Genomic DNA, 21,769 nt, shown 5'->3' with positions numbered 1-21,769 from the left:
GAGGACAGCTAATTCTTCCTATATTTTAAAAAAGCTATAGAACAAGTCCAGGGAAATATTGGCCCATTAGCTTAATGTCCGTGGTAGGAAAGGTAGTGGAATTTTTGGTTGAAGGTATAATTGAAAGACATTGAGAAACTGAAAATGGTAATACAATGGATTTAAAAAGAGGTCATACTTGATCAACCTTATTGAATTTTTGAAGAAGTAACGGAAGAAAAGAGTGATATATTTGGATTTTCAAAAGGCCTTCGATAAGATACCACATTGTAGAGGCATGACTAAAGTCAGAGCATGTGGAGTCCAGACAGGTAGTAGAATGGATAGCAAACTGGCTACAAAACAAAGTAGGGGTAAGGGTAACTACTCAGACTGAAATGGTGGAAAGTGGTGTTCCACAAGAATCATTGCTGGGACCATGGTTCACAATTTACATTACCAATTTGGACTTGGAAATCGGAAGTACAATTTCAAAATTTGCAGACACCAAATTCAGGTTGTAATTAATGTAAAGATTGCAACAAAATGCAGGACAGCATAATGAGCTTGCACGATGAGTATTGAAATTCATTTGTCAATTACACATAGATAAGCAGGAGGTGATGCATTTTGGTGGGAAGAAGAGAGGCTACAATCTTCTAATCTTATTCTTCGATTATTCGCTCTGAACAGGCTTCAGAAGCTGGCCGAGCGCGTCTACCCTGAGAGGCTACAACTGCGCAGATAATTAGTCTAAATAGGGTAGAGGAGAAAAGGGATTGATCTGGGTTTACAGAAACGCAAATCGCTAAAAGTAGCGATGGAGGTTAATAAGGCCTTTTTTTTCAAAAAGCAAATTAAGCACTTTAAGAGGGATAGAATTGAATTGCAGAAAAGTTATGTTAAACTTGTCCACAACCTTGGTTAGTCTGCACTTGGACTACTGTGCACAGCTCTGGTCTCCCTATTTAAAAAAAGGTAGAAGAAGCACTGAGGGTAGCAAGGGCACAGAATATATTCTGGGTGGGGGACTTCAATGTCCATCACCAAGAGTGGCTCGGTAGCACCACTACTGACATTTCTGTCAGAGGAGAAAACCTACTTGACCTTGTGCTGACAAATCTACCTGCTGCAGATGGATCTATCCCTTACTGTTTTGTTAGAAGTGACTGTGACATAGTTTTTGTGGAGACCAAGTACCTACTTTGCACTGAGGCTAACCTTCTTTGTGTTGTGTGGTACTTCTTTTCTTTTGGGCCTCCTTATCTCGAGAGACAATGGATACGCGCCTGGAGGTGGTCAGTGGTTTGTGAAGCAGCGCCTGGAGTGGCTATAAAGGCCAATTCTGGAGTGACAGGCTCTTCCACAGGTGCTGCAGAGAAATTTGTTTGTTGGGGCTGTTGCACAGTTGGCTCTCCCCTTGCGCCTCTGTCTTTTTTCCTGCCAACTACTAAGTCTCTTCGACTCGCCACAATTTAGCCCTGTCTTTATGGCTGCCCGCCAGCTCTGGCGAATGCTGGCAACTGACTCCCACGACTTGTGATCAATGTCACACGATTTCATGTCGCGTTTGCAGACGTCTTTATAACGGAGACATGGGCGGCCGGTGGGTCTGATACCAGTGGCGAGCTCGCTGTACAATGTGTCTTTGTTGATCCTGCCATCTTCCATGCGGCTCACATGGCCAAGCCATCTCAAGCGCCGCTGACTCAGTAGTGTGTATAAGCTGGGGATGTTGGCCGCTTCAAGGACTTCTGTGTTGGAGATATAGTCCTGCCACCTGATGCCAAGTATTCTCCGAAGGCAGCGAAGATGGAATGAATTGAGACGTCGCTCTTGGCTGGCATACGTTGTCCAGGCCTCGCTGCCGTAGAGCAAGGTACTGAGGACACAGGCCTGATACACTCGGACTTTTGTGTTCCGTGTCAGTGCGCCATTTTCCCACACTCTCTTGGCCAGTCTGAACATAGCAGTGGAAGCCTTACCCATGCGCTTGTTGATTTCTGCATCTAGAGACAGGTTACTGGTGATAGTTGAGCCTAGGTAGGTGAACTCTTGAACCACTTCCAGAGCGTGGTCGCCAATATTGATGGATGGAGCATTTCTGACATCCTGCCCCATGATGTTCGTTTTCTTGAGGCTGATGGTTAGGCCAAATTCATTGCAGGCAGACGCAAACCTGTCGATGAGACTCTGCAGGCATTCTTCAGTGTGAGATGTTAAAGCAGCATCGTCAGCAAAGAGGAGTTCTCTGATGAGGACTTTCCGTACTTTGGACTTCGCTCTTAGACGGGCAAGGTTGAACAACCTGCCCCCTGATCTTGTGTGGAGGAAAATTCCTTCTTCAGAGGATTTGAACGCATGTGAAAGCAGCAGGGAGAAGAAAATCCCAAAAAGTGTGGGTGCGAGAACACAGCCCTGTTTCACACCACTCAGGATAGGAAAGGGCTCTGATGAGGAGCCACCATGTTGAATTGTGCCTTTCATATTGTCATGGAATGAGGTGATGATACTTAGTAGCTTTGGTGGACATCCGATCTTTTCTAGTAGTCTGAAGAGACCACGTCTGCTGACGAGGTCAAAGGCTTTGGTGAGATCAATGAAAGCAATGTAGAGGGGCATCTGTTGTTCACGGCATTTCTCCTGTATCTGACGAAGGGAGAACAGCATGTCAATAGTCGATCTCTCTGCACGAAAGCCACACTGTGCCTCAGGGTAGACGCGCTCGGCCAGCTTCTGGAGCCTGTTCAGAGCGACTCGAGCAAAGACTTTCCCCACTACGCTGAGCAGGGAGATTCCACGGTAGTTGTTGCAGTCACCGCGGTCACCTTTGTTTTTATAGAGGGTGATGATGTTGGCATCGCGCATGTCCTGGGGTACTGCTCCCTCGTCCCAGCACAGGCATAGCAGTTCATGTAGTGCTGAGAGTATAGCAGGCTTGGCACTCTTGATTATTTCAGGGGTAATGCTGTCCTTCCCAGGGGCTTTTCCGCTGGCTAGGGAATCAATGGCATCACTGAGTTCCGATTTGGTTGGCTGTATGTCCAGCTCATCCATGACTGGTAGAGGCTGGGCTGCATTGAGGGCAGTCTCAGTGACAGCATTCTCCCTGGAGTACAGTTCTAGGTAGTGCTCAACCCAGCGGTCCATCTGTTTGCGTTGGTCAGTGATTATGTCCCCCGATTTAGATTTGAGGGGGGTGATCTTCTTGATGGTTGGCCCAAGAGCTCTCTTCATGCCATCATACATTCCTCTGATGTTTCCGGTGTCTGAGGCCAGCTGAATATGACTGCATAGGTGTTGCCAGTAGTCGTTTGCGCAACGCCTAGCTGTTCTTTGTGCAGTACTTCTGGCTGCTTTAAGTGCTGCGGATGTTAAATCGCTGGGGGCTTTCTTGTAGTTCAAAAGTGCAATGCGCTTAGCGGCTATGACAGGTTCCAGCTCTTCATTATGAGATTGAAACCAGTCTGCATTTCTCTTCGCACTTTTGCCGTAGGTGGTCAAAGCTGACTCATAGATGGCGTCTCTGATGTGGGCCCACTTGGTCTCAGCATCCCCTGTGGGAGTGTTTTGAAGGGCTGTTACAAGTGAATTTAGAAATTTTTGTAACAGCTGTGGGTGAGAAATTCTGCTCGTGTTGATGCGCGGGTGGCCCTTCTGCTTGGAATGATGCAACTTCTTTGGTCTGAGTCTAACCTTGCTGCACACCAGGGAGTGGTCGGTGTCGCAGTCCGCACTGTGGAAGCTGCGTGTGATTTGAACACTGTTTAAGGCGGCTCGCCTTGTGACAATGAGGTCTAGCTGGTGCCAACGACGTGATCTTGGGTGCCTCCATGAAACCTGGTGACAGGGTTTAGTGTGAAAGAACGAGTTGGTGATGCAGAGGTTATGATAGGTACACAACTCAAGCAGTCTCTGCCCATTCTCATTCATCCTTCCAACGCCATAGCGCCCAAGGCAGGAGGGCCATGAGTCATGGTCGGCCCCAACCCTGGCATTAAAGTCCCCCAGCAGGAATAGGTGTTCGGTGTTGGGGATGCTGCTAATGATGTTATGGAGTTGTTCATAGAACTGGTCTTTAGCTTCAGGTGCGGAACAGAGTGTTGGAGCATAGATGCTGAGTAGGTGTACTGGACCAGAGGTGGTGAGCAGTCGGATGGACAGTATGCGTTCCGAGCCATTTGAGGGAGGCTCTATCATGCTGAGCAAGGAGTTTCTGATGGCGAAGCCCACTCCATGCTGTCTTGGTTCTTCAGGATCCCTGCCCTGCCAGAAGAAGGTGTAGTCTTGCTCTGCTAGAGAGCCACTCGCGGGGAGGCGAGTCTCCTGAAGTGCTGCAATGTCCACATTGAGTCTACTGAGCTCGTTGTTAATGATGGCGGTCTTCCGAGAATCGTTGATTTGTGTAAGGTCTTCCGACAGGCCAGGACACATAGTTCTGACGTTCCAGCTTGCAAAGCGAAGGGCTGGTACCTTCTTTCCTTTTTTCATGTTGTTTGGTGCGGTGTATCAGTCCACCTTTCGGGCAATGACCCTGAGCTCCAAGCACCCATTGAAGCAGGCAGACTGTGGCGGGACAGAACCTTATTGACCGGGGGCTGCCCGGTTTGAGGCGGGCGGTAGCTGTCCAGTGAGGTGCAATGACCTCTCCCACCGACAAAGGCAACCCGTGGCGCCCAGTTTCTACGCCAATTTATCTGGACTTATAACCCGTAACTGCTGCCTTCCGTGTTGTTTCAGTCGCTGTGAGGCAACTATGGAGTGACCTCTCCATGGCGCATGCCTGGGCAAATTTATGGAGGTTGAGAGTTGCCCAGTCGTCAAAACCCCCCTCTCGGCCTTTCTGGTGGGGTCCAAAGGAGTGCAGGACACGACGTTTGGCACCAGTATGGCTGCAGGAACTGCCGGAAACATGCCAAAGGTGACACATGACCGCCTACGGGGTTCCGCTCCGGATTTTCTGTTAGGGTTTACTCCCTTAGCCTTGGTCTCTCCCGAGACGCCCACAAGGCAGTGGGGTTGTTGGGGCCCCTACACAGGTGTAGGATGGTGCCGGTGGGAGGAGGGGATGCAAGGGGGAGGGGTAGAGGGAGGGGGTGGGGGGGGGGGTGCAGGGGAAGGGGGTGCGGGGTGAAGATGGTGCGAGGGGGGGGCGGGCTGGGACGGGGTTGTGAGGGGGTGAGCTGAGAGGGTGGAGCAGGGAAGGGGACGGGGGTGGGGGGGGTGGTGGAAGGGGGGTAAAGTGGGGGGGAGGGGGGGTGGAATCTGGTGCAGGTAATAAGCCATTTCCTCAGTGCCCACCATCGACGTCCGGAAAGCTCATCCACGTCCTTCGGGAGGTGAAGCATCATTTGGCAGACTTAGAGGTGATTACATTTGTTAAGGGTTTTTTTTTTTGCAGTGGTTTAAATAAAGGCATGCAGCATTGCCGACAGTGCGCTGCAGATGCTCTCCGAGCCATCTCCCGCGGGCGCTTTGAAGTTGCGGCCGGGGGGGGCCGTTCGTGGATGTTTTGGGTGTTCGGGGCACCTTTTCACAGGACTTCTCTCGGGTCCCGCAGCTCCTTCTTCACCTCAATGGACTTAGCGCATGCCGTGGCTGCAGACACTCTGGACTGTGAAGACAGCAGGATCGGAGATTAAAGTATCGGCAGCTGTTCTCGTCAGTTTCATCCGGATCAATTTCATTGAGAAAACAAAGAGCAGGTGTGGCTGGGGGAGGGCAGTGGGCCCAGGTAACATACACTAAACTAACTGTTAACTTTTAGATAGGGCTAAAATGAACTGATTTAAAGAGCCAGGGGAGTTTAAACAGTTTAAGAGGGCAGATTGGGGGAGAAAACGTTAGGGATGGGAGCAGATGGCCATGGATAGAGTTGAACAGCAAGGGAGCTTCCTAGGGAGCTTCCAGCCCAGGAGCCATCTTGAAAGTATCATGGTACTTCTTTTTTTTTTTTTCTTTTGGGCCTCCTTATCTCGAGAGACAATACTACCACCGTGCTAAATGGGATAGATGAAGAATAGATTTCGCAGCTCAAAACTTGGAATTCATGAGTTGCTGTGCAGCAGCAGAATTATATTTGATCACAACCTGTAACCTCATGTCCTAACATATCCGTCCCTCTGCCTTTATCATTAAGCCATGGGACCAGTCTGAGTTCAATGAGAGTAGGAGAGCATGCCGGGAGCAGCACCAGTCATATCTTAAAAATAATCTAATGAAGCTACAACACAGGACGACATGCGTGCTAAACAGCAGAAGCAGCATGTGAGAGACAGCTAAGCGATCCCACAACCAACAGATCTGATCAAAGCTCTGCAGTCCTGCCACATCCAGACGTGAATGGTGGTGGACAGTTAAACAACTAACAGGCAGAGGAAGCTCCACAAACATCCCCATCCATATTGGCAGAGCCCAGCATGTGCGTGCAAAAGACAACGCTGAAGCATTTGCATCCATCTTCAGCCAGAAGTGCCAAATGGATTGATCACTGCCTCCTCCTGAGGTCCCCAGCATCAAAGCTGCCAATCTTCAGCCAGCTCGTTTTCCTCCATGTGATATCAAGGAACAGCTGAGCACACTGCATACAGCAAAGGCTGTAGGCCCCAACAACATCTCGGTTGTAATGCTGAAGACTTGTGCTCTAGAACTAGCTGCCCTGCCCCCCCACCCCCGCCATGCTGTTTCAATACAGCTACAACACTGGCATATGCCTGACAAAATGGAAAATTGCCCAGGTATGTCCTGTCTACAAGAAGCAGAATAAGTCCAATAGGGCCCATTAGTCTACATTAAATCATCAAAGGATGATGTCATCGACATGCTATTAAGAGGCACTCACTCACCAATAACCACACTGATGCTCAGTTTGTTCTCAGGACAGTTGGTTCCAGACATCATTACAGTCTTGGTTCAAACATGGGCAAAAGAGCTGAATTCTAGAGGAGAGTAGAGAGTAATTGCTATTGACATTAAGGCAGTATTTGACAGTGTGTATTGAGGAGCCCTAGTAAAATTGAAGTTGATGGGAATTTGGGGGAAAACTCCAATGGCTGGAGTCATAACTCGCACAAAGGAAGATGATTGTCTTTGTTGGGGACCACTCATCTCAGCCTGAGGACATTGCTGCAGGAGTTCCTTAAGGCAGTATCCTAAGCCCAAACATCTGCAGCTGCTTCATCAAGGGCCTGCACACTATCTCAAAGTCAGAAGTGGGCAAGTTTGCAAAGTGTTCAGTACCATTTGCAACTTCTCAGATTATGAAGCAGTCTGTGCTGCATACTGCAAGACCTGGATGACATTCAGGCTTGGACTGCTAAGTGGCAAGTAACATTCACACCATACAAATGGCAGACAATGGCCATTTCCAACAAGAGGGAGTCTAACTACTTTTCCTTGACATTCAACTCACTACCATTGCTGAATCCTCCACCATCTACATCCTGAGGGGTCACCATTGACCAAAAACTTAACTGGACCAGCCATATAAATCCTGTGGTTACAAGAGCAGGTCAGAGGCTGGGAATTCTAACTCACCTCATGACTCCCCAAAGCCTGTCCATCTACAAGGCACAAGTGTGATGGAGTACTCTCCACTTGACTGAGTGCAGTTCCAACAACACTCTAGAAGCTCTTCTCCCATTCAGGACAAAGCAGCCTCTTGATTGGCACTCCATCCACCACCTTAAACATTCACTCCCTCCACCACTGGCCCACCATGGCTACAGTGTATATCATCTACAAGATGCACTGCAGCTACTCACCAAGCCTCCTTCGGTGCCTTCCAAACCTGTGACTTCTTGCCTAGAAGGATAAGGGCAGCAGATACATGGGAACGCCACCACCTGAAAGTTCTCCTCCCAAGTTACACACAATCCTGACTTGAAAATATCATTGTTCCTTCACTCGCTGTCAGTGGGTCAAAAGCTTGGAACTCCCTCCCTAACAGCACTGTGGATGTTAACACACCACATGGACTACAGCAGTTCAAGGGCATTGAAGTGTGGGCAATAAATGCTGGTCTTGCCAGAAACACCCACATCCCATGAGCGTGTTTTTAAAAAAAAAAAAAATTCACAAGGGCGATACCAGAACTGAAAAGTAACTCCTGAAAGACTGAACATGTTTGGGGCGCTTTTCTCTATAAAGGAGAAAGCTGAGGGGTGATATAATAGAGGCCTTTAGGTTAAGGAAAGGGTTTGATGGGGTCGAAGTGGAGAAAATGTTTCCACTTTTGACTGAATCAAAATTGAAGGTCATAAAAGATGGTCACTGCCTCCAGTAGTGAATTCGGGAGAAACATCTTTACCCTGGGAGTGGGTTAGAATGTGGAACTTGCTACCACAAAGAGTAGTTGCAAATATTATAGGTGCCTTTAACGGTAATCTAGATAAGCATATAAGGGAGAAAGGAATAGAAGTGGGTGCTGATAGGCTTAGATTGGGGTCGGCAACTCGTGGTTCCAGAGCCGCATGTGGCTCCTCAGCGTCTCCTTTGTGGCTCCCAAACACTATCGGCTGGTTCTCATTTTTATGCAAAATCTAAATATTGACTAGAAAGTAACACTATTAAGTTTAGATCTTATGCTGTTGGGCTTAAAAAAATAGCATCTTTCAGTTTTTTTTGGAAAATATGACTTCACTGACGAGTTTAAAGTAGTGTTTCGTTTATTTAAAAAGTACTATAAAAACAAAGATGAAAACTATTTATTGATTTATTCAAGGAGAAAATTGATTTGCTAATTTTCATTTTATTTGGTCTTGCTCCAAACCGTTTGCATTTTAGCCAGATTTCTTAAAGGCTGTTCAGGTAAAAATGATTGCCGACCCATGTCATAGGCGAAGGGTGAGAGGAAGCTTGTGTGGTGCATAGACCAGTTGGGCTGAATGGCCTGTTTCTGTGCTGTAAGCTGGAATAACTATTGCAAGTTATGATTATCCCAGTGATTTATCTTGATATCTTGAGTGTAAATATTTTTTTACCTGAATCTTGAAATTGAAATCTTTGTCATTATGGTGTCATTATCATATGCTCATCATTTCTGCTAGTCTGTCTTCACATCGTGGCTGAAAATCTGGAAATGCCATTTATGTGCGTGAGTGAAGGTGGCCCAGCAAATCATGAATGATGTGAAGAAATTGACATTTCAGTAATTGCTGTGCCATTGCTAATTACTTATTTGAGTTCAGTGATGAAATAACTTGTCCCATGGAAATATGTAGGCATAGAAGTCAGTGGAATGCTATATATTATGGTCAAGATCCAAAAGTTGTTCCTTTGCATCAATAAGACCTGGAAGTGTAAAGAATTTAACATAGGAGCTATAGTTGCACTTTCTATAAAGCTGGCACTGATCTTCACTTCTTGCAATCTTTAAATAGCATCTAATATTTAATGAATCGACATTTTCATGGTATAACAACAAATAAATTATTTTGACTGAGCATCATCCACTGGATTCATGCTAAATTTTTGACCCTGCAGGTGATGCAGTTTTGATTTGTCTAATGCCTATGTATGAACAAAAACCTAAATTAGATGTTAATCCCATCCATTATGAATATAAATATCTGCCCTAGTCACTTATAGGAAAATGCGATTTTTGCACTTATCCCTTAGTGAGAAGGACTCCATGCCTTGAGTGGAAATCAATGACCTGAGTATGTAAATAGTACCTGAAATTGACCTCTGCTGCAGAAACTTGAACATCATGCGTTATAAGTGTTGTGGATAGTGTTACACTATCTTGGATATAAATGTGGTTAGATTTTTGTATGGATTTTATTTTAACATTGTTTATGTATCTTTTTAGAAAATTAGCTGTAAGATATTGATATTGCCTGCCTTGCACAAATGCATCAGACTGAGAACATGTTGCCAGATTTTATGTATTTAGATAGTAATTTCTTAAAATGCTCAAGTATACTTTAAATGCATGCTGTTTTGAAATTGCAGTTTACAAGAACTTGTATTGATGGCTTTAAAAACAGGAGTCAGCTGTGAATAACAAGGAATACTTTACTACAGCCCAACACATTTTATATTCCCTGTGTAGATGAATTCTTCCGTCAACTGTATAATCCTTGAGTCTGCAAATATGCTGCTGTTATGGCTGCTATAGAAGTTTAAAACACAGGAGGCAACCATTATGTCTGTCTTTTTGCGAAAGTAATTCATTTTAATTGAGGTAAATGTGAGCCACTCCTGTGTTTGAATTCTGGGTCTCTGTATTAATGAAAATCAGTCGCACTGAGGGGTTGGAGTTTAAAATGGGAAGCAACAAATGAATACTGTTATGAAATTGGATTAAAAATCCAGTCAACTATAAATAAATACAGAAAATGCTAGAAATATTCAAATCAGGCAGTATCTGTAGAGAATGGAAAAAGGTTAGGTTGACATTTCAGATCTATAGCCCTTTGTCAGTATTGGAGATGTTACTGATGAACAGCCTATAAGGAGGAATCAAGCAAGGGAAAAGGGGAATTGAGAATTTATTTAACTGACCAAATATATAAGAATAGAAAAAGAATATGTATAGTGATTAAATGGGAACAGGTGGTGATTAAATGACAGTGGAAACACTAGACAAAAGTGACTTAAGGAAAATTAGAGATATAACATTTATCAATGAGACCTAATGAATGTGAATGGTTATAACAATAACAAAGATGGAGGGAAGCTTGGAAAAGCAGGCTCCAGTGGCCCAGGAACGAGGTGGAAGAAAACGCCTGGTAAAGCCTAGAGGTAGAACACACCTCACTGATCATGTATTCCATCCTAGGCATCAACCCACACCCTCCCAATACCTGGATATACTCAACTCATCTACATTACCAGCCCCTGCTGTCAGAGAGAAAATAGGAGCTCTGGATAAGGTGTTAGTCAGTGTTTAGGCCAAAGGGGGGCAAAGTACCTAGTTCAAAGTTGAGGTGATGTTACTCAGGCTTGCGTTGAACTATATTTGAACAGTGTAGATGGCCAAGAACAGATGAGAATGGGATGGAGAATTAAGGTAGCAGTCTCAGAATTACTGTTGTGGACAGTATTATGTAGAGTTACATAGAATGTATAGCACAGAAATGAGCTATTCAGCCACTGGTCAATGGCAATGTTTATGCTCTATACAAGCCTCCTTCCACTCCTCTTCTAACTCCATAGGAGCAGGAGTAAGCTGTTTAACCAGGTTTAAGGAAGAATATTTTATTTTCATCTAAATGTGTTCACATATTCAAGGAAGGCCGGGAAGGTCTCCTGATGTCTTTAACCGAAAGATGAGATTGCATTAGAGAAGGTACAGAGGAGATTTACGAGGATGTTGCCCGGACTGGGGAATATTAGTTGAGGAAAAATTAGATAGGCTATGATTGTTATCTTTTGGAACAGAGGAGGCTAAGGGGAGAATCTAATTGAAGTGTATAAAATTGATGGGTCTAACTAAAGTGGATAGGAAGGCCATATTCCCCTTGGTTGAGGGAACTCTAACCAGGGGGCATAGATTTAGGGCAAAAGGTAGGTTTAGAGTGGATTTGAGAGGATTCTTTCACCTAGAGGGTGATGGGGATCTGGAACTCACTGCCTGAAAGGTTGGTAGAGGCAGAAACCCTCAACATTTAAAAAGTACTTGCATACACGCTTGATGTGCTGTAACCTACAAGGCTACAGAACAAGAACTGGAAAGTGGGATTAAGCTGAATGGTTCCTTGTCTGCCGGCGTGGACACGGTGGGTCGAATGGCCTCCTTCCGTGCTGTAAACTTCTATGATTCTAGAAACAAATACCACCAAAACAGACTGAACTTGCCTTTTCTCTCCTTGCTGTTGTGGGGCCCTACTGTGCACAAGTTGGCTATTGTATTTGCCTAATAAGTGATTTGAGATTCAAAAGTAATTTGCTAGTTATGAAGCACCTAAGGGCATCAAAAATATTGCTGAAAATAGAGACATGTCGAAGCTTTTCGTCTTGCACTCATCAGGACAATCAGCAAGAATATCGGTGTAAGGTAAAACAACAACTTTATATTGTATGAGAAGAGTGCTGATTTTGGCAATGCCTCTACCAATCAGCACTCTTCTCATGCAGTATAAAGTTGTTTTCCCTTACATTGGTATTCTTGCGGATTGTCCTGATAAGTGCAAGGCGAAAAGCTTCGACAACATGTCTCTATTTTCAGCAACACTCAAGCTCTGTACTACCAAACGACATAATAAAAAGTGCTATATAAATGTCAATTTGTTCTTGCTGAGTGTCCTATGACCATTTAATATGCCTTCCAGTGTTCTGGAATTCATTCACATTGTGAAGTAAATTTTAGCGTATAGGAGCAGCTCAAAACTGCACATAGTTTTTTTTTCAAATCTTTTGACAATGGACCTCACTTGATGTCAGGGAGAACTCATACAGATGGTTGTGCTGTTCAACTTTGGCCAGTAAAATTTCCAAGGTTAAAAGTAATTCATGCAGTTGAATGAGTCATCTTTTAAGTGTAGTTTTAAATGCTTAAGTTTACATTCGTTGCAATTCTGTTAATCATCTTGCATTGGTACGCTGCAAAACCTGCTTTGCACTGATGCAAGATGTGCAATATTGTGGTATTACCACCTCATATTTTGGAAGCCAAGGACTGTGGGGAAATTTAAGATAAGTTTGCATTTATCTTTATCCCTAAATGTGGTGAGCAGCAAAGTTAGTCCAATAAAACAACTTATTTTGACTGAGTGTATATGAATAGAACTACCGAACAGTTAAACTTTCAGTAGCCAACCAGTCAGCCACAGCAAAGAATTGGGTCTGGTACTCTGTCAAATATTTGGGAACCAATCTAGTCTCCTCAAATCCAGTAATGGATTCATTGGCAGAATTCTACAGTAACACTCCAATGAAATAACCATAGTCTACTGTTGTATAATCAGCTTTTTTTATTTAAATATATATAGCAATTTGTGCCCCAAGGAAATGTTTCCTTTATGTTCATATTAATGTGGCTCATTAAATTGGCATCCTGTACTCATAAATTTCAATTGATGTCCATATGTCCTATAAAGGGCAAATAGTTGTATTTTTGGCAGTTTTTTCCTAATTTGTTTGCAGCACTTCAAAATTTCCTGAGTGCTTTACCTTTTAAACATTGAATTTATATCTCAGTCTCATTTTGCAAGATAGAATATTGGAGTTTCTGTTTAAAACTATTCACTTCAGTGCAGAGTCCACTTTATTTTTGTTACTGTCTACCATAGTTTGGGTATGTTATTTTTACTCCAGCAAAAATTTGTGTCCTGTGCATTAAGCAGTGTGTGGATAAAGCTACTGCTTTGTGTTTTCAAAGACTTTTCATATTCCTGCCTTTCTTGAAAGATTTTGTTTTTTATTGCATTCATTCATTCATTCGGAAGGAACACTGCCAAATTGGTTCAGTTCTTTTGGAACAAAACTGTCCATTAATTCTTTTAATCTTCTCTCCTAAGGATGCTGACTCATACTGGGGATGTGGCTCCATGTGTGCTGATTGTCCACAGGTGCTTCAGCCAAGTGTCTAATCTTTACATATGTGCTTACACAACCCATATTGGCAGATTATTTAATTATGGAACGCAGCAAAACCAAATCCAATTGTATCTTTGCTGATGTCCACGTAAGGATATGTTCCAGCATAGGCCGTTGGGTTGCAGCCAAGATTAATAACTCTGGCTGATTCCTTTTTGGGCGAATGCAGGTTAATTAAGGAAAACCAACACTGATTTGTTAAGGGCAAATCATGTTTAACTAACTTGCTGTAGTTTTTTTGCTGAAGTAATAGAGAGGGTTGATGAGGGTAATGCTGTTGATGTGGTGTACATGGACTTCCAAAAGGCATTTGATAAAGTGCCACACAACAGACTTGTGAGCAAACTTGTAGCTGATGGAGTAAAAAGGACAGTAGCACCATGGATATGAAATTGGCTGAGTGACAGTAAAAAGAGTAGTGGTTAATGGATGTTTTTTGGATTGGAGGAAGGTTTGTAGTGGAGTTCCCCAGAGATTGGTGTAGGGACCCTTGCTCTTCATGATGAAAGGTCACTGACCTGAAACGTTAACTCTGCTTCTCGCTCCACAGATGCTGCCAAACCTGCTGAGTATTTCCAGCATTTCTTGTCTTTATTTCTGATTTCCAGCATCTGCAGTATTTTGTTTTTATTTTGGTGTTCCATCACAGTCTTGATTTATGCCTTTATAGATGGTGGTCAGGCTTTGGGAAGTCGGGAGTTGAGTTACTCGCCACAGAATTCCCAGCCACAATATTTATATGGCTGGTCCAGTTAGGTTTCTGGTCAGTGGTAACCCCAGGATGTTGATGGGGGAATTCAATGATGGTAATGCCATTGAACATCAAGGGGAAATGGTTAGATTCTCTCGAGATTGATCATTGCCCAGCCTTTCTGTGTTGCGAATGTTTCTTGCCACTTATCAGGCCAAGCCTAAATGTTGTCTATGGCTTGCTGCATGCAGGCATGGACTGTTTATGTATGAGAAGTTACAGTGCTACTGTACACTGCAGTCATCAGCAAACATCCCCACTTCAGACCTTTATGATGGAGGGAAGGTCATTGATGAAGCAGCTGAAGATGGTTGTGCTTAGGACACTACCCTGAGGAACTTGTGCTGAGATGATCGACCTCCAACAACTACAACCATCTTCCTTTGTGCTATGTATGACTCCAACCAGTGGAGAGCTTTCCCCCTGGTTCCCATTGACTTCAATTTTGCTAGGGCTCCTTGATGCCACATTCAGTCAAATGTTGCCTTGATATCAAGGGCAATTACTCTCACTTCACCTCTTGAATTCATCTCGTAACAGCCTTGGTTCAAATATGGACTAATGAGGTTTGAAACTGAGTGGCCCCGGGCGAAACCAAAACTGAGCGTTGGTGAGCAGTTTACTGCTGAGCAAGTGCCACTTGATAGCACTGGCAACAACATCTTGCATCACTTTGCTGATTACTGAGATTAGACTGGGGCAGTAATTGGCTGGATTGGAGTTGCCCTGTTTTTTGTGGGCAGGACATCCTGGGCAATTTTCCGCATTGTCAGGTAGGTGCCAGTGCTGTAGCTGTACTTTAATACCTTGGATAGAGTGCAGCTAGTTCTGGAGGGCTAGTCTTCAGTACTATTGCCGGAATGTTGTCGGGGCCTATAGCCTTTACTGTATCCAGTGCCTTAAGCCATTACTTTATCACGTGGAGTGAATCGAATTGGCTGAAGACTGGCATCTGTGATGCTGGGGACCTCAGGAGGAGGCCTAAATGGATTATGCACTCGTCACTTCTGGCTGAAGATGGATGCAAATACCTTGTCTTTTCCACTGACATGCTGGACTCTCCCATTATCGAGGATGGGGATGTTTGTGGAGCCGCCTCCTCCAGTTAGTTTAATTGACCACCACCATTCGCGATTGGAAGTGGCAGGACTCTAGAGCTTTGAACTGATCTGTTGGTTGTGGGATCGCTTTGCTCTATCCTTCTGCTATTTAGCATGAACGTAGTCCTGTGTTGTGGCTTCACCAGGTTGGCACCTCATTTTTAGGTATGCTGGTGCTGTTCCTGGCATGCTCTCCTGCACTGCTCTTTGAACCAAGGTTGATCCCACTGGCTTGATTGTAATGGTAGAGTGTGGGGTATGCTGGGCCATGAGGTTACAGATTGTGGTTGAATACAATTCTGCTAATGGTCCACAGCATATCATGGATGTCCAGGTTTGAGCTGCTAGGTCTGTTCTAAATTATCCCATTTAGCCTGGTGGTAGTGTGTCACAACATGATAGAGGGTACCCTCAGTGTAAAGATAGGCCTTCATCTCTATAAGGACTGTGCAGTGGTCGTGCCTACCAGTGCTGTCATGGACAGATGCTTCTGTGACAAGTAGATTTCTGTGGATGAGGTCAAGTAGATTTTTTCCTCTTGCTTCTCTCACCACCTGCTGCAGGCCCAGTCTGTCAGCTATGCCTTTCAGGATGTAGCCAGTTAGATCAGTAATGGTGCTACCAAGTCATTCCTGGTGATGGACATTGAAACCCTCCATCCAGAGTACATTCTGTAACCTTCCTTCTCTTGATGCTTCTTCAAAGTGTTCAACATGGAGTACTGATTCATCAGCTGAGGGAGGGTGATAGTTGATAATCAGCAGGAAGTTTTCTTGCCCATGTTTGACCTGATATCATGAAACTTCATGGGGTGCAGAGTCAATGTTGCAGATTCCCAGGGCCACTCCCTCCTGACTGTATACCACTATGCTGCCACAGCTGGGAAAGGACATTTCCAGAGATGGTGATGGAGGAGTCTGGGACATTGGCTGTAAGGTATGTTTCAGTGGGTAAGACTGCCAAGCTATTGCTTGACTTTTCTGTGGGACAGCCCTCCCAATTCTGGCACAAGTTCCCAGACGTCAATGAGGAGGACTTTTCTGGGTTGACTGGGCAGGCTGTGTCCTTGTTGTTCCCAGTGCTTAGGTTGATGCCGGCTGGTCTGTCTGCTTTTGTTCTTCGACTTTTCTGTAGGTTTGATGCAACTGAGTGCATTGCTAGGCAATTTCAGAGGGCAGTTAAGAGTCAACTACATTGCTGTGCGTTTGGAGCCGCATGTAGGCCAAACTGCAAATTTCTATTCCTAAAGGACATTAGTGAACCAGATAGGTTTTTACAGCAATCTGGTGGTTTCATGGTTACCATTACTGAGACTAACTTTTTATTCCAGATTAATTAATTGAATTTAAATTCCACCAGCTACCATGGTGGGATTTGAAATTGTCTTTCCGGAGCATTCATCTGGGCCTCTAGATTACTAGTCCAGTGACACCACTATGGTGCCATTCCTGCAAACTACTTTGACCCATCACCTCTGTCAAGCCAGGACAAAATTACAAGCAGTATCCTCTGACTGTGACTATGATCATGGTGTGTTGGCCTTCCTTGACCTCTGCAATGTTTGATATGCTGCACCATGACATACATCCCAATTCTTGTGAAGTCATAGTCATTTACGGCACAGAAAGTGGCTATTCGGCCCATCGAGTCCAGGGCAGCTCTCCACAAAGTTATGTAGTCAGTCTCAGCCACCATAGCCCTGCAAGTCTTTTTCTCAGCTGGCCATCCAACTTCCTCCCTGAAGCCTTTCCTTCATCAACATTCTTTGTTACATCATCAAAAAAATTCAATTCGATTATTCAAGCATGATCTGCCCTTTACAAATCCATGCTTCCTTCTTGTCTCCAATTCCATGGAATTACCCTCGGGTAGTTCAACTATGTATTCGAACATGGCCAGCATACGTCAACAAAGGTTTCTTTTACTGTTCCAACATGGTCACCTCTGGAGTCCCAAAAGGTCTTATCTCTGGCCCTGCTCCTCTACATGTTATTCCCCAGCAACAACATCTCAAGGACAGGGTCAGTTTCCATATGTATGTTAGTTATTTCTATGTCTACCTCTCCACCTGTGTAAACAGTGATCACCACTACCTGAGTGTTATCCTTGCCTTTGCCATCTCTAGGCTGCATTTTTCTGATGTCGTCCTTTCTGCCGTCTGCTCTCCAAACTTCACAAACTCCACCTTGTCCAAAGCACAAATACCTGAAATCCGAAATAAAAACAAAGTGCTGGAAATGCTCTGCAGGTCTAGCAGCACCTGCGGAGAGAGAAAGGGTTAACTTTTCAGGTCTGTGATCTTACGTCAGAACTGAAACGACAACCCTTTCTCTTTTCACAGATGCTGCCGGACCTGAATGTTTCCAGCATTTTCTGCTTTCATTTAATTCCTGTATCCTGCCTTGCCCACCTGTCACCCCGCCTTGCTGACCAATACTACCTCACAGTCCCCAAACAATTTGTTTCTTGTCCTCATTCCATACTCCTGCTCCTATTTTGTTTTTACAGCTTCAGTGTTGTATTCATCTCACACCTTTCAGTCCCCTAATTCTGGCCTTTTGTGTGGTATTTGCCTCACTATTTGTGCTGTAAGACTTATAGGCACCTTTCCCAACTCTCAAAACTGCTCCCTAAATCATTGTACTCTTTCCATTTTAAAATTGCTCAAAATCCATCTTTTCACCCAGTCTTTTGGTCACTCCTAATCTCCCCCTTCTTGCTGTTTCCTCTTTTATGCTTGCCAATTTTATGTAGCATTACATAGAATGGCTTGTTCTGTGCTGTACATTCAGTCCATCTGGTCCATGCTGGTGTTTATGCTGCCCACAAGCTGCCTTCCACTGCTCTTTGCCTATCAGCATAATATATTCCTTTCTCCTTTGTGTTTATCTAGCTTCTGCTTACATGCACCTCTGCTATTCACCTGAGCTACTCCTTGTGATAACGAGATCACATGCTAACCACTCTGGATGGATTTAATTTGTTTCCTCCAGAGATGCTGGGATCTTTTCTCCAATGATCCAATTTGCCATGCAGTTGGACGTCTGAATCACGTGCACATGTCCTGGTGTTGGACTCAAATCCAGGACCTTGTGACTAAGAACTGTGGCACAGGGCGGCACAGTGGCTAGCACCGCACAGCTCCAGTGCCCGGGGTTCGGTTCTGGGTACTGCCTGTGCAGAGTTTGCAAGTTCTCCCTGTGACCGCGTGGGTTTCCTCCCACATGCCAAAGACTTGCGGGTTGATAAGTAAATTGGCCATTGTAAAAAAAAAAAAAATTGCCCCTAGTGTAAGTAGGTGGAGGAGAATTGAGGGAAGGTGGGGATCTGAAAGGAAAAAATGGGACTAATGTAGGATTAGTATAAATGGATGATTGATAGTCGGTGTGGACTCGGTGGGCCTGTTTCGGTTCTGTGACTCTGACTCTAACTAAAAGTACTATTAAGGAAGAAAGCTAACATGCTAAGGGACCATTAGTCCAAGGCAAAACAGCATATTTAAAATAGGTTTAACAATTTAGCTGGGTATGGGTCGAAAGCGGGAACAGGCTACTGAGTTGGATGATCAGCAATGATCATAATGAATGGCGGAGCAGGCTCGAAGGGCCGAAAGGCCTACTCCTGCACCTATTTTCTATGTTTCTATATATTGTCCAATTCTGGGCACATTTGGAAGAACTTGAAATCTCTGGCCTTCCAAGCCCCTTAAGTTTTTTGTTTCATTGAGATCACCTCCCATTCTTCTAAACTCTAGAACATACTGATAGGCCTAGTCTACTCAATTTCTGCTCATAGGACAATCCCCTCTTTCTAGTAATCTAGTCTAGTGAGTCTTCATTGCACCTCCTGTACGACAAATATATCCTTTAGGTAAGGAGACCAAAACTTCTCAATACCCCTGGTGCTATCTGAAAGCCTTATACATCAGACTACTTTACTCATATTTCAATCCTTTTGTAATAAAGACTAATATACCATTTGCCTTAATTGCTTGCTGTACTTGCCTGTTGACTTTGATTCATGTGCATGGGCGCCCCCTGCTCCCTCTGAATGCTAACATTTCCCAGTCTCCATTTAAATAATCTGCTTTTCTATTTTTCCTAATAAAGTGGATAAGTTCAAATTTCTCCATTACTATATTCGATTTGCCGCCATTCTTGTTCAATCACTTAACCTGCCTTTTGCAGCCTCTTTGCATCATCCTTATAGCTTTCTTTCCCACCTAAATTTTTTATCTTCAAACTTGGATGCATTGCACTCAATCCTCTCACCTAAGTCATTGATATAGATTGTAAATAACTGAGGCCCAAGTACTGATCCTTGTGGTACCCCACAAGTTAGTGTGCCAACCTGAAAATGACCTATTTATTCCTATTTTGTTGTCTGTCAAGCAATCCTCAATCCATGCTAACATCTTGCCTCTAATCCCATGGATCCTAATTTGTGTAATCATCTCTTGTGTGGCACCTTATTGAATGCTTTTGAAAATCCAAATTTAATGCCCTCTTAACCCTTCCAGTTACAACCTCTTAAAAACTAACAAATTTGTTCACCATGATTTCCCTTTCATAAATCCACATGGACTGTCCAATCATAAGATTTTCTAAGTGCACTGTTATCACCTCCCTAATAGAACTAGTTGCAACAGTAACTGCACTTTGAAAGTACTCCAATGGTTTTAAAGCACTTTGGGCAATACCCTGTCCTCTTCCCACAACACCTTTCCATGCCAGCACAGGAGATGCAACACTTGCCTTTTTACCACCTCTCCTCAACATCCAGGCCCCAAACACTCCTTCCAGGTGAAACTGCGATTTACGTGTACTTCTCTCAATTTAGTATACTGCCTTTGCTGCTCCCAATGCGGTCTGCTCTACAGTGTGGACTGCCTCGCGAAACATCTCTGTTCAGTCCGCAATCGTGACCCCGAGCTTTCAGTGGCCTGCCATTTTAATTCGCGACCTTACTCTCCTGCTGATATCTCTGTTCTCCGCCTACTGTGGTGTTCCAATGTAGCTCAGTGGAAGCTCTACGAACATACAAACAAGGAGAGGAGTAAGCAATTTGGCCCCTTGAGCCTGCCTACCATTTGATAAGATCATGGCTGATCTAATTGTGGCCTCAACTCTACTGTTCTGTCTACCCCCTATACCCTTTGACTCTTTTGTCAATCAAGAATCTGTCTAACAGCCTTAAAAATATTCAATGACCTGCCTCTGATGCTTTCTGGGGAAGAGAATTCCACAGCCTAACAACCCTCAAAGAAAAAATTTCTCCTCATCTCTATAGGAGACCCCTTATTTTTAAACTGTGCCTCCTGGTTCTAGTCTGTCTCATAAGGGGATATCCTCTCAGCATCCAGGGGCAGCACCTTATCTTTCAATTAGCCACTTTACAGCCTTCTGTTCTCAACACTGAGTTCAACAATTTCAGACCGTAATCTCTGCCTCCCATTTTGTTTCCTTTTCTTTGCATGTTTAGGTCTCAATCTTGTCCAAAAGCAAAACCAGAGACGATGACAGCTGTTCATTACTCTGACATTCACATTTCTGGACACAACTTTGGTCTCTTGTTCCATTATTGCTCCCTTTGGCTCTGCCCCACCAACTCTTTTGTCATTTAATGTCTTCCATCTTCTGCCCCATCACAGACTTTGTTCTTTTTCCACCCACCCCCATTTGTCCTACTTAAGATCTATTATATTTCTAACTTTTCCCAGTTCTGATGGGTCATTGACCTGAAACGTTAACTTTTTTAAATTATATAAATGCAAGTTCACACTCTCTTTACCTTCTTTCATTTAATTTATATTACTTTGCTGTTTGCATTTAGTAATTGATGATGGATAAAGGCTGTCTTAACTCTGCAATTGGTTAAGCTAATGAGCTGAGACTTACAGAACAAAAGTTGCGAGCTTGATCGTCTATGGTAAATTAGCTATTCTTCGAAGGGTTGGCAAAGGGTAAAATTGACCAGGATCTGATGTGGTTCTGTCAGGCTCGGGTTGGGTTTCAGTTGTAGACCCGAGCTGGCCTTCAGAAAGTAGTGCTTTTTTTTTGTATATAAATTTTTTTATGTTCTGGTACTGATAGGTGAATGAGGTATAAACATTATCTTTCATTTGAAAGTGATTAAGAAAAATATTCACATGAACACCCAAGCAAAATTAACTTTATTTTTCTTGACGTTTTTTTGTGTAGGCTGGACTGGTTTAGATGAAGATGAAGACGCCCATGTCTGGGAAGACAACTGGGATGATGACAACGTAGAGGATGATTTTTCTAACCAGTTAAGGTAAAGCTCACTATTTAGTTTCTTGGCAGTAAATCAGAAAGTTATACAGGCAGAAGGAATTGCTCGGTCAATCACTAATGAAAGACCCCAGTATGTTGCATAT

At 44.0% G+C, this 21,769-nt stretch overlaps 1 long non-coding RNA gene across 1 annotated transcript in view; it reads left to right on the top strand.

The window, feature by feature from the left end:
• LOC137379867 (uncharacterized) overlaps positions 1–21,769 on the top strand; it is a 37,705-nt gene that overhangs the window by 1,978 nt on the left and 13,958 nt on the right. The window contains exon 2 of the long non-coding RNA XR_010976929.1: positions 21,573–21,666. This is a non-coding gene — a long non-coding RNA (uncharacterized lncRNA). The remainder of the gene's footprint in view (positions 1–21,572; positions 21,667–21,769) is intronic.

This window comes from Heterodontus francisci, chromosome 2 (assembly GCF_036365525.1).
Source record: "Heterodontus francisci isolate sHetFra1 chromosome 2, sHetFra1.hap1, whole genome shotgun sequence".
Taxonomy (NCBI): Eukaryota; Metazoa; Chordata; class Chondrichthyes; order Heterodontiformes; family Heterodontidae; genus Heterodontus; species Heterodontus francisci.
The sequence above is the reverse complement of the archived record's forward strand: the minus strand, read 5'-3'. Positions and strand labels throughout refer to the sequence as shown.